The following is an 11,236-nucleotide window of genomic DNA, read 5'->3' as shown; positions in this document are numbered from 1 at the left end:
TTTATTTCCATGCACTGGTTGACTTCTGTTGCCCAGAGTTCACGTCACATTTGGCTTTCTAGAAGATGGTTGTATTTGGGTTAAATATTTAAAAAAAAAAAAAAAAAAAAATCCCAAATTCCTGTGAGAGACTGATTCTCCTTCTTAGGGCAAAGAGAGAAAGTTCAACAGGGACCCAAGAAGACTTTTTTAAAGCCATATTCTGTTTCATGAAAGTTAATAAATACTTTTATATTATATACCTGCTGTTGAATCCTGTAGTTTTTCTAATACCAAATTATCTGTAGCATGGAAAGATGATAGAGTCAGGTGTTTTGTAATACACATACACTTATTTTGTTACTCAAACACCATACCCCTTTAATACTGCGTGGATGGTTGTGCTAATCATTGTACTCGGAACAGGTTAAGCTGCATTTGGGCTGGATTCGGAAGCGATGGACCTGGGCAGCATCGCAGCCTCTCTCCTTGTGGGATGTTGGTGCCCGTCTGCTACCACGCCAGCAGCTCTTTGCCTTGGGTGAAGCCCACCTTGGTGTGATTTGTTTCCTCTCTAGCAACGACTGCAAGCTCTTACAGCTTAGATGAGCTAAAGGTGCAACAGGAACAGGAGAACACCTAAGTGTGGGTAGAATGAGGTACTGAGCGCGTTTTGGGTAGAGTAGCCATGTGTACAGCTCAGCTTACCACCTCTCTTGAGCCAGCAAGCTGTTATGTTAGCGTCATGAACTGTGAATCACAGGGAGAGGTTGGGAGGCTATAGCAATAGCTCGACGGAAATATTTTTAGGTGTTTTTCCTTTGGCTAAGGAGTGAGGTAACAGTGCCAAAGGTGTTTGTGGGAGACCTGGGCTAATGAGCAATGAAAGCTGGCATTGTTTGGGAGAGCGAAGGCAGATGCATTTATGTTTTAAAAATGAGGTCATGGATAATTTAGGCTGGTGTAGTTTCTACTTTTGGAGGCATGGATTTACACTCTCATGCTGAGGGGAAACGTATTGTTTAGTGATACGAGCACAGAACTGAGGCAGAGCTGTGACACGGTAATTCTAGTGTCATATTTGGCCCTATGACTTTAAGTGAATTATTGAATATATGCTAAGGAAATACGGCAAAGACAGCATTACTAGAAAATCGGAGGGGAAAAAATTCTAAATAGACTTTTCCAGTGCAATTTCTGAGGTTATGTCACGGGCCTGGTTCAGAAGATCCGTTAACGTGTTTGGTGGAATACAAAGTAAGTTCGAGGTCTGCGGGGGTTACTCCATGGACAGGCGGTGCTCGGTGCTCACGAACTGGTAGGTGTGCTCAGCAGTCAGAATAATTAGGCAGGTTGCACAGGTGGTCCAAAAGCAGCAAGCTAAAATTCAGTAGGAATGAGTGTGAAATACTGAACCTGAGGGAAAATGAAGTGCATGAAAGCAAGCCGTTCCCCCCATCTTGCAAGATGCAGTGAGGGAAAAAAAAGCATCTGGTTGCACAGAGGTGAGCAACTTGATGCTATTGCAAAAAGCAGAACTCACTTCAGGGTAAGCAAGAATTTTTTATGTAAGATGTGAAAGTAATTATTCTATCAAGTGCCAGTGATTTTGGGCAACGCATTTTAAAAAAATAGGTGGGCAAATTCCCCTAAAGGGAAACGGTAGATGACATTGCATGTAAGAAAAAAAATTAAGGGAACGGAGTATTCCCAGTGTAGAATAAAAGAAGTCTGAGGAAGGAACTCTCCCTTCTAATACCTAAAATATTGCTACGATAAAAAATGTTTATCAGTTGTTCTTGCTATTTCCTATGGGAAGGAAAGGATTAGCTTTATTTGCAAGAAAAAATATTTTTCTTGAATGTTAAGATGGAAAATAGTCTTACAGGCACCTAATGATGATGTGAAAGCTCTCTTCTACGTTTTTAAGCAGCAGATCGGCAAACATCTGCAGGGGATGTTTATGGGATGCTTTGCCCTGCCACAGTGTGGGGCCCTTGCTGCTATAGTTCGTTTTCATGGATTCTTTGATCTCCCATTTTTGTTGGTGAAATTAGTGTGGCGGCTCCCTGGATGTGATGGGCACTTGTGGGAGGCTGCAGAAACAGAGGTCCTTGCCTGCCAAAGATCTTACCGATTGCAGTTTAGCTTGGGTTTTTCTTCTACTGAAAAATCAACGTCTGTTTCAAAGTTATAACCTGACATCAGTTCAGGTTAAAACTCTGTATTTGGACGGTGGACTAAGCTCTTTATCCTCGCCACCTTCAAACTCATCGGCTGGCTGCAACCTATGCAGTTGATTTTGGTCTGGGTTCTGATTTTCAGTTAAAACTTCTGGTTTGTAGTGCACCCTCCTTGAAACAAAAGGAGAAATACTTGATTTAGGTGGGGTAGTATCCAAATACTGGAAGAATATGCACCACGCATATAAAGTAGAAACACATATGTTCCTGAAAATGCACAAAGAGGTCAAAGTCTGGAGAATTTATTTTGAGATCTGAGTTTTTAACATGAATTCATTTGTTTTGTTCATTATAAACATTATTATGCACGTAAGTGTAGGGAAAATATGTAATATTAAAAGACCTATATGCATTTTTAATGCAGACTTTTCATCTATATTGTTTTTTTATTTCTCAGCATAATGATAGAATAAAATGTCCGCGAAGCAACTGCTGCGTCTCTCGGATTTGTAGACATGCTCAAGTCTCTAATTAGGCTATAGCTTCTTTCCTTAGGTGTCCAAGTAAGCCTGCGTTTCAGCTTTGATGGGTTCGCTACCAGGCCCTGTCAGTCTGTCCTGGTGCTGCGGAGGAAGGACAGGAGGATGCAACTTCTTTGAGTTCTTGGGCGAGCGGGTACCGTCTTTCTGTCATAAACTGTGCAGCCCCATGAAGTACTCCAGCTGGCACTGGCGTTCGTATCAATGATCACAAGGTATCCTTACACTGGTTAGCTTTTTAGGATATAAAAACTGTTTAGTTTTAGTTGATTTCATATACACAGAAATCTGATAATTTATGTAAATTTTCCTACAAGGAATTTTTAGTCATGTCAATATTTTTAGTTCCTTAAGACAGTTATGTCACAGAAAATTAGGAACCTGATTTTTAATGCAGCATCGGTGTTGCACGGGGGCCCTTAAAATACACAGGGTAAATATAGAAGTTTTGCATGAGATTTAATTACTTTTATATATTTATATACACGTATAAAAATATGTATTATTCATAAAATATGTATTTGTTTCCTGCTTTTATAATTTAAATGGCAATAATAATATATGAGTGTTTGCATACACATCAAGCCACGGCAGCTAATATAGAGTCTGTGTTACTCTATAGTCATCTGATATCCTAAATACAGTTTTGCTAAGCGCATTTCCAAGGTTTTCTTTTATTATTACTTTTGGTCCAGATAAATCTGCAAGGTTAGTGACCTTTCTTGATGTAGGTAAGTCATGATCTCATTAGAAGGACTTTGTATTTTATTGAAGCATGCTTCACCTCTTATGGTGCTTAGGAAGAAAAGCGTGAATATTTTTGTGGTAAACATCATAAGGTGACAGCAGAAATTGAAAGCGTATTTAGCTAGATTTTTTTCATTTCTGAGTAAAAGTGAAACTGCATGGGTACGCTTTGGGCTGATCCGACAGCTTGCCACCGCTGCGGCAAGGAGCTATTTCTCCCCCCCAGCTCCCGACCCCGCAGTCCCACGTTGGCTTTTCTGGGTGCTAACCGGGCTCTTCTGGGGCCCGATACAACGCTCTAACCTGCGAATAAAATCGGGCGCATTCTTGCTGCGTTAGCGAGCTGAAACTTTTGGGCAGAGGCTGAGTAGGCAGCGAGGTTGATGCAGGGCTTGTGGAGCCGAGGGTGGAGTGGGGAGAGGGAGGGAGGGAGGCGCGAGCAGGCACAAAACCCTCTTTGGCAGCAGCAGCCAGTTCGTTTGGCTCCGCGGCTCCTTGCGACTTCACTCGGAGAAAACAATACGACAGGGTGAATTCAAGTTTCTACATCTGCGCCTCTTTGGGAGTCTTAATTTTGTTGTGAATTGGTTGAGTGAATGTTTTGAATCGGATTCATTTTGGAAATTTTGGAAGGCTGGAGTGAGATGAGTTTATGTGACTGGCAGGTTTTTTTTTTCTTTGCTGTGTTAAAAATAAAAAAGGAACGGTCTCAACAATAAATGGCAAAAGAAAGTCTCTTCAAAAATTGCTCCAAAGGTCATTTCCAGTCAAATAGGGTTTTTAATTTTTTTTTTAAATTTATTATCATTGTCTTTTATTCTATTCTATTTTACTTTTATCCACAGAATTGAATTTCAGAAGAGTGTTAATATGAAGCATTTCATTCTGAAAATGCACTTTTCGTTTTCTAATTTTTTCTATATTTTATAAATAAATCATACTGTAAGTATGTAAGTAACTGATACAACTTCTAAATGAAAATATGCCCTAAAAAGAAGGAAAAAGTTTGAAAGCACATCAGGAATGAAAGCACATTTCAAGACCTGATTGACTCTTCCCCTTTTCAAAAACTTACTTCAGGAAAAAAAGCCTCTTCTGGAAGTTATCTGTTCCTCACCTTTCCAGGAAAAGGAGGGATGACTCAAACTCGCTCATGATTTAAAAGCTGTTTGAATTCGTGTGAGTAACCCTCTGTTTCTCGTGGGTGCTGGAATGGCTTGTGCCAAGCCTTGCTGTGTCTGCCTGGGTGTGGGTTTCAACGCGGGACCCAAGGGGACAGCGTGAGAGCTACGGAAAGGTGCCCCCAGTCTTCCTTCAGCGCCCAGCTACAGCATATGTAGAAGCAGTCCTGGGCCTGTTTTACCTTACACTACTGGTTCTGCTGAGCTTCTGGTCACTTATTTTGCTAAATCTTTCAAGTTTTTTAATGCCTTAAACTTTGGCATTATAGAAAAAACTTTGGTCTTTTGGTAGCTCACCTCCCACCCAGGAGTTGAATTGAAGTATATGTGGGAAGAAGGTTTTTTAGCAGTTTTGGAAATATTTGAGTACAGCTTTTCAAGTTGATATGAAAGTTATTGATAGTGCATCATTGTTTTGCTGGTTTTAGTCACTCAGTTCCTAATTTTTCTGTACACTGAAAAACTGGAGGTAGGGAAGAAGGAAGAGGAGGGACTGAGATGATCTGTCACCACAGCAAAGAGAGACCTGGAGAGATTAAAGGTGTTGCATCAGTTCTGTCAGTCACCTTCCTACAGCAGTTTCTACTGCTTTTAGGTATTTTGGACTCACCTGTGGAGCTGCTGCTATCTTCACTTGTTTTCCTCCATTATTTCTTTGCCTTCAATTCTTATTCCAGCTTGTTGATGTAATAGTCCTCTGAAAGAAAGTCCAAGCTTCAAGAAAGGCAGATCACTCAAAGACATCCACCAAAGCGGAGGGTTTAAGCTGCTTTGGAGCAGGATGATGCCCTGCACTGGGGGTTTGAGTCTCTTGTCTTGGTTTTTCATGGTCTGTTCCCAGCTCTGTGGCCAGCAGGCAACTACAGCTTATTTCTCCTCCAGGCATAGATGTTCCTTGTCCCTTACAGACATCTTAACAGTTCCAGAGTCTGTACAAGCATCTTTCATTTTCTTGTGTTTGGAGGAGTATGCATAGAAAATGTTTATCTATCTATCTCAAATGCTTTTATCAAAGGATGCAGTCATTTTAAAGTGTTGGATTTCATATGTTTGTTATTGACTAATTTCATATTATTGTTACTTGACCGATTTCAAAATACTGAATGCTTTCAATTGCTTTAAGACTCAGATTTTTAAAAATAGACGTTTGGTTTTACAGCACTGAAAATCTTCTGGGTACTTAATAAAGCACTCAGCACTTACAAGCTAGGACAAGACACAGAGGAGGAGAGAGAACAAAGCTCTTTTGTATGTCTCTTCATGGAAGAGAGAAGTGCAATTATGTTATAAGAGAATTGATGAAGGACTTCAAAGAATTGGTTGTTGACTACTGCTGTAATGTAGGAGATATGAAAATCTAAATAAAATAGTATGGAGAGGGCAGTTGAATACAGTACTTTTTTTTTCAATAGAAGTTCAACAATTTGATTGGAGAAAAATGCATTTATAAAATGAAAACAAGACACTGAAGGTGTATAAAGATTTTTAAAAATAGACGTTTGGTTTTACAGCACTGAAAATCTTCTGGGTACTTAATAAAGCACTCAGCACTTACAAGCTAGGACAAGACACAGAGGAGGAGAGAGAACAAAGCTCTTTTGTATGTCTCTTCATGGAAGAGAGAAGTGCAATTATGTTATAAGAGAATTGATGAAGGACTTCAAAGAATTGGTTGTTGACTACTGCTGTAATGTAGGAGATATGAAAATCTAAATAAAATAGTATGGAGAGGGCAGTTGAATACAGTACTCTTTTTTTCAATAGAAGTTCAACAATTTGATTGGAGAAAAATGCATTTATAAAATGAAAACAAGACACTGATAAGGTGTATAACACATAACGGCTGCTGAATTTTTGACTGTTGCCCTTGAGTGCTGTATTCCTTAGTGTTAATTGACGACCCAGCAAGAGCTCCATTTCTTTTCCAGAGTCAAGCAATTTATCGTGACTGAATACCTGTCATCTACCTGAAACTAAGAGCTTGGATTTTCTCTTTTGATTTTCCTCTAATGATTTATGCTATTAAGAATAGGGAAAGCTTCTAAATACGTGATTTACAGTTGTTTTACAAAAATCAAATATACTTTGAACCTGATTTACCTGTTCTATAATTACGTATGTAATGTGTACTTGGGCTGCACAGAAATACAATTGGGAATCGGCCTTTGTGCACAGAGGAGCTATGTTTTTATCAATATGTATTTCTGTTGTGGTTCTGGGTCGAGTCTACCTGTCCCTAGAGTCTGGGCCAATTTTGGGTAATCAGTGTCACCAGTTGGAGCAGATATTACCAGGCCATTGAGAGCCCTTCCAGCTTCCCCAGTTTGAGTGCTGGTTTTTCTCATTTATCTACCTTTCTTGTACTTAAATATGATGGAAGCTTCACCTGAGGATGACGGGAAGATTCAGTCTGGGCAGACTTTCAGACTGGGACGATCCTGCTCCATACACTGGGCTCCTGAAGCATCTCCTGACAGTTACCTGTCTACTACGGAAAAACAGGGAAGCTGTGGATCTTAGGGCATTTTTTTGAAACTCTTATTTAAAGTAAAAATGAATTAGTATAAGGCATCCATAATGCCTTATACTGTTAAAAGAAGCTCCAGGTGGTGAGTTGTTGCATGTCTAGTTCCTAATATTCTTGGGGCTTTGACATTCATTGGAGCGACATGACCCAGCTTTTTGGATCCCGGTGTCATTCAGGCTGGGGTTTGGGTTTTTTTGCATCTGCAGAGTTCCTCTCTGTCAAAGCAACATCCCTCTCTTCTTTCAAATTACAGCTCAAGTCCTCTATTTGCATGCAAATGACTTCTCTGCCCTTTCGGGGAGGCAGGATAAAATAGACCAGAAATACTTGAGCTCACCCGAGCTGCAGCCGTAACCACCAGGACTTTTTCTCCAACCCTTCCTTCTGCATGATGACCAATCTGTTCATTGGCCACATCTGCTGTTTAGCTGAGTTGTTCAGAACATTTTGTGCGCCTGCTCATGCTGTACCAGCACCTTGCCAGGCTGGGGAAAGGGGAGAGACTGGAAGGTGAACTGTTGTGTAGCTCTCACAAGCTGAATTTGCTGCACGGACAAGGGCCACCTCACACCTCATGAGTTCTCAGGCTCCTTCTCTTCTCCGCACCCCCCTCTCCTTGCTCTTGTGTCTCCCCTCTTCCTTTCCCCCATTTTCTTTTCCTCTACTATTTTTTTTTTCTTTTCTACAGCCTCAGACATGAGCTGCTCAGGATGTCGAGGTTTCAAACCCCATCGGGATGAGGAGCAGTACCAGGAGATGGAAGTATATTCATGCAGAAGGTATCAGTACATGCCACCAAATAGTCTTTCATGCCCTTGAGACAATTACAGAGGTGGTTTAAACTGTATGCGCATGTGTGCGGGTGAGGGCAGTCTGCTAATTAGCTGCTGCTTACTCCCATAACATGTCGGTTTATTTTTTCAGAGGTTTTGACTTTCTCCTGTGTGTTTTCTACTGCTCGGATGGATAGCGTTCTGCCCTTGGCTGCCCGGCACAGCTCCGGCATGGTGGAGACAATCGGGAAGAGGGGGCAGCACCGCTGCCTGGCACGGCTCTGCTTGCTGGGCTGAGGGTCACGCTGGCACTCCAGCAGCAATAACCAACTTGTCTGATCAAAACGTAAGCAGCGATTCACCTCCACACACAGCTCGCGTCCAGCACCGTGTTTACAGGCCAGCCTGTAAACAGGCAGCTGAGGAGCTTTTTCAACTTAGAGGAAAATAGGTGGTTTTGTTTAGGATTGGGTATTTTTCTTCTTTTTCTTTTTAAAAGGCTAGCCTTCTGTTAAATATATTAAGCATGTGAAGTTGAGCTAATCATGTACTATGTCCTTTCCCTTCAGAGGCTGTAGATTTTTTTATATAAAATTTGTTTTGAATGATTGAAGGATTTTTATATAAATTGACTTTATATGGCACCGATCATGTCCTTTGCAGTTAATAATGCTCATATTAAGGTTTGATTCTGAAATATAGCAAAACCTCAGTAGGGCATATGGAAATGAGAGGCCCCGTTGTGAGCTAATGACCTCTGTGAATGAACGAACATGTCAGCACCGTAAAATGAGATACACTTAATAGCTTTTTACAATGGATGCTTGTATACGATACACATCAGCGTACTGTGAAGTGGCTTGTTATGATAAGACCATAATATAGAACTTTTCTGTTGAAATGGTTCTCTCTCCTTACTTCTTGGGAAATATTTGTTCAAATAAATATGTGGGTTAGTGAGGCAACAGATAGTTATTTGTCTCTCAAGTGTGAGTAATGTAATATGAACAAGCATTAATGACCTAACTCCTTAATTCAACAGGAGATCCTTATTTTTCTTACACGCTAGCTTATTTCTTAATATTTTGGAATCCATTGCTCAGTGTGTGTTGTGTGTTCCCAGGGGAGCTGAGCGCAAGCTACAAGCTTTGGATAACTCTCAGTTCTGCTCAACTTTATCATCTCTTGGACTCTCTCTTGGACTTCTTCAGCTCAGTGGCTGGCAAGTATGTGTTTCTGCTCCCTGAATCATCCACTAACATCTGCCTGAAATAATGAAAAGACTCGCAGTTTTCAGTAGACATGAGAGGTAGAATTGGCCAAACCATCCACGTGATTTAGAAGTCTTTGCCCGATTTCCAGAAGACACTCCAGCATGGCGAAATCGAAGCCCTGTGAATTTCTGTGACATATCACTTTGATACACGGCTGAAGCAGTTCACAAATTGCTGCCCCCAGGGCAGAGGCAGCATCAGGAAATGGGCACTTCGGGCTCAGCCATTCCAGAGTGAAGTCTGGTGGTTTAGACTGACCCCCAATGAAGGTGAGTCAAATGTGAAATGGAAAGTTAAGCTAGCCCAGGGAGTGAGGGAACTAAGCGAATGGATCAAGAACTGGAACAAGGAACCAGTGACAGAAAATAAAGTCAAAGGAAGATCTGAGTGGGAGCAGCAACAAGCACGAGAAGCTGGGCATCGAGGGACAATAGACAAAATCCCTTTGAACCACAATTCCCTCCAGAAGTTGGGTTGTAACCAGAGGCTCAGGAGTGTCAGTGCTCCAGGGCAACAGGTTTCATAGCCGTTTGCTAAAATGCACGCTTTATTCCTCTGTAGGTATCAGTTCCCAAAAGGATGGCAATCTGCAACAGCTCTTAGTTGCCAGCCTCTTACCTTGTGCGAGCTCAATGTTTTCCAGTGCTGCTGTTGAACCACAAAAGAGTCAACATGCATCACATCGTCAACACACTAGAAATTGCTCTTCTTCAAATTCAATCTTTTTTAAAAAAAAACACACAAAGTATTCTCTTTGGAGAATATGATTAAGGTTGCAATTCAAGTGGACGTAAGACCATCTGGGCAACTTTACTCAGCTCCTTGGCATCAAAGTGTGATGAGACGATCTCAAAGCAGTGTCTTGAGTGGGGAATGAGGCTGCAGGAGGAATCAGGTCATGTTCAGATCAGCTCAGTCTTGTTCTGGAGGGCTGAATCCTATTTCTGTGTCTCCATAGACAGAATATTATGGGATGCTGCCAGGTCATTTCAGCTATAATTTTCAGAAAAGGTAATTTTTAACTTCTCTGTTCAGTACTCAGATTTAGATGCACAGCTCTGATTAGGAAAACTGCTGAGTCTTGATGGCTTCAGCTGGAGATAACAGGGGTCTTGCTGCACACATCCAGTACAGCAAGTCTCTGGTAGTGCCTATTACAGACTGTAGTAGTAGTAGTAGTAGTGCTATATAATGCTATGAATTCTAGAAACTGGGATTCTTGAAGTCTTAAAGCTGGCTCTTAAAATTAGTCAAAATAGTTTGTTAATGTCTCACCTGAAAATAGTGATAATGCTGCCTTTACCTCAAAGGAGAGCTGTCACAATATTTTGGAAACTGCTTGGACACTACCGCAAGGACATCTCTTGATCATCTTGTCCAGAGAACAGTTTTGAATGGCGGTCCATAAATAAAAAAGTCAGGAATTCATATGCAGCGACCGTGCTGGGCTGCTCTATGTTGCTGTTGGTATCACTGGCAGCACCTGGAAGACTCAGCTGGTCCTGCAGCCCCAGTGTGCAGCTATGCAGCGTACAAACAGCAAGGGTGTGGTACTGTGCCCCTTTCTTCTTGGCAGCATTTAGCATTGCAAAATGGATCTGACTGAGAGCAAGCTGGCTCAAAATTTCTGATCTGGAACAGCTCCCTGACTTGTTTTGCAGTGTGGTGTTGATGTGGGGAAGCAGATGGAGCAAGGGTGCTGTAAGACCATCTGCTTGTTGCTGTGGATGATGTAGTTTGAAACAAGGGTCTACAGCACCAGGACCTGTGCAGAAAGCACCTGAATAAACAGGACACACTGGAGTCAGAGCAGCAGAGCCATGAATCAGTGTCTTGCCAGAGGACATACTCCAGTGGGAGTGGGAATGTACCCTTATTTGAGTGACTTGGAGTTCATTTTAGGTGATGTATTTTGCATTTAGGTGACTGTGCTGATACCTCTAAAAGCATGCTAAAGCTGGTTGTTGCAGAGGTATGAATATACTAAAAAGTGCAGGAGAAATGTTGGCCTATGCTGGTGTCTTCTGCAACAC

This window comes from Aptenodytes forsteri, unplaced genomic scaffold, assembly GCF_000699145.1.
Source record: "Aptenodytes forsteri isolate BGI_AS27 unplaced genomic scaffold, ASM69914v1 Scaffold49, whole genome shotgun sequence".
NCBI lineage: Eukaryota > Metazoa > Chordata > Aves > Sphenisciformes > Spheniscidae > Aptenodytes > Aptenodytes forsteri.
The sequence above is the reverse complement of the archived record's forward strand: the minus strand, read 5'-3'. Positions refer to the sequence as shown.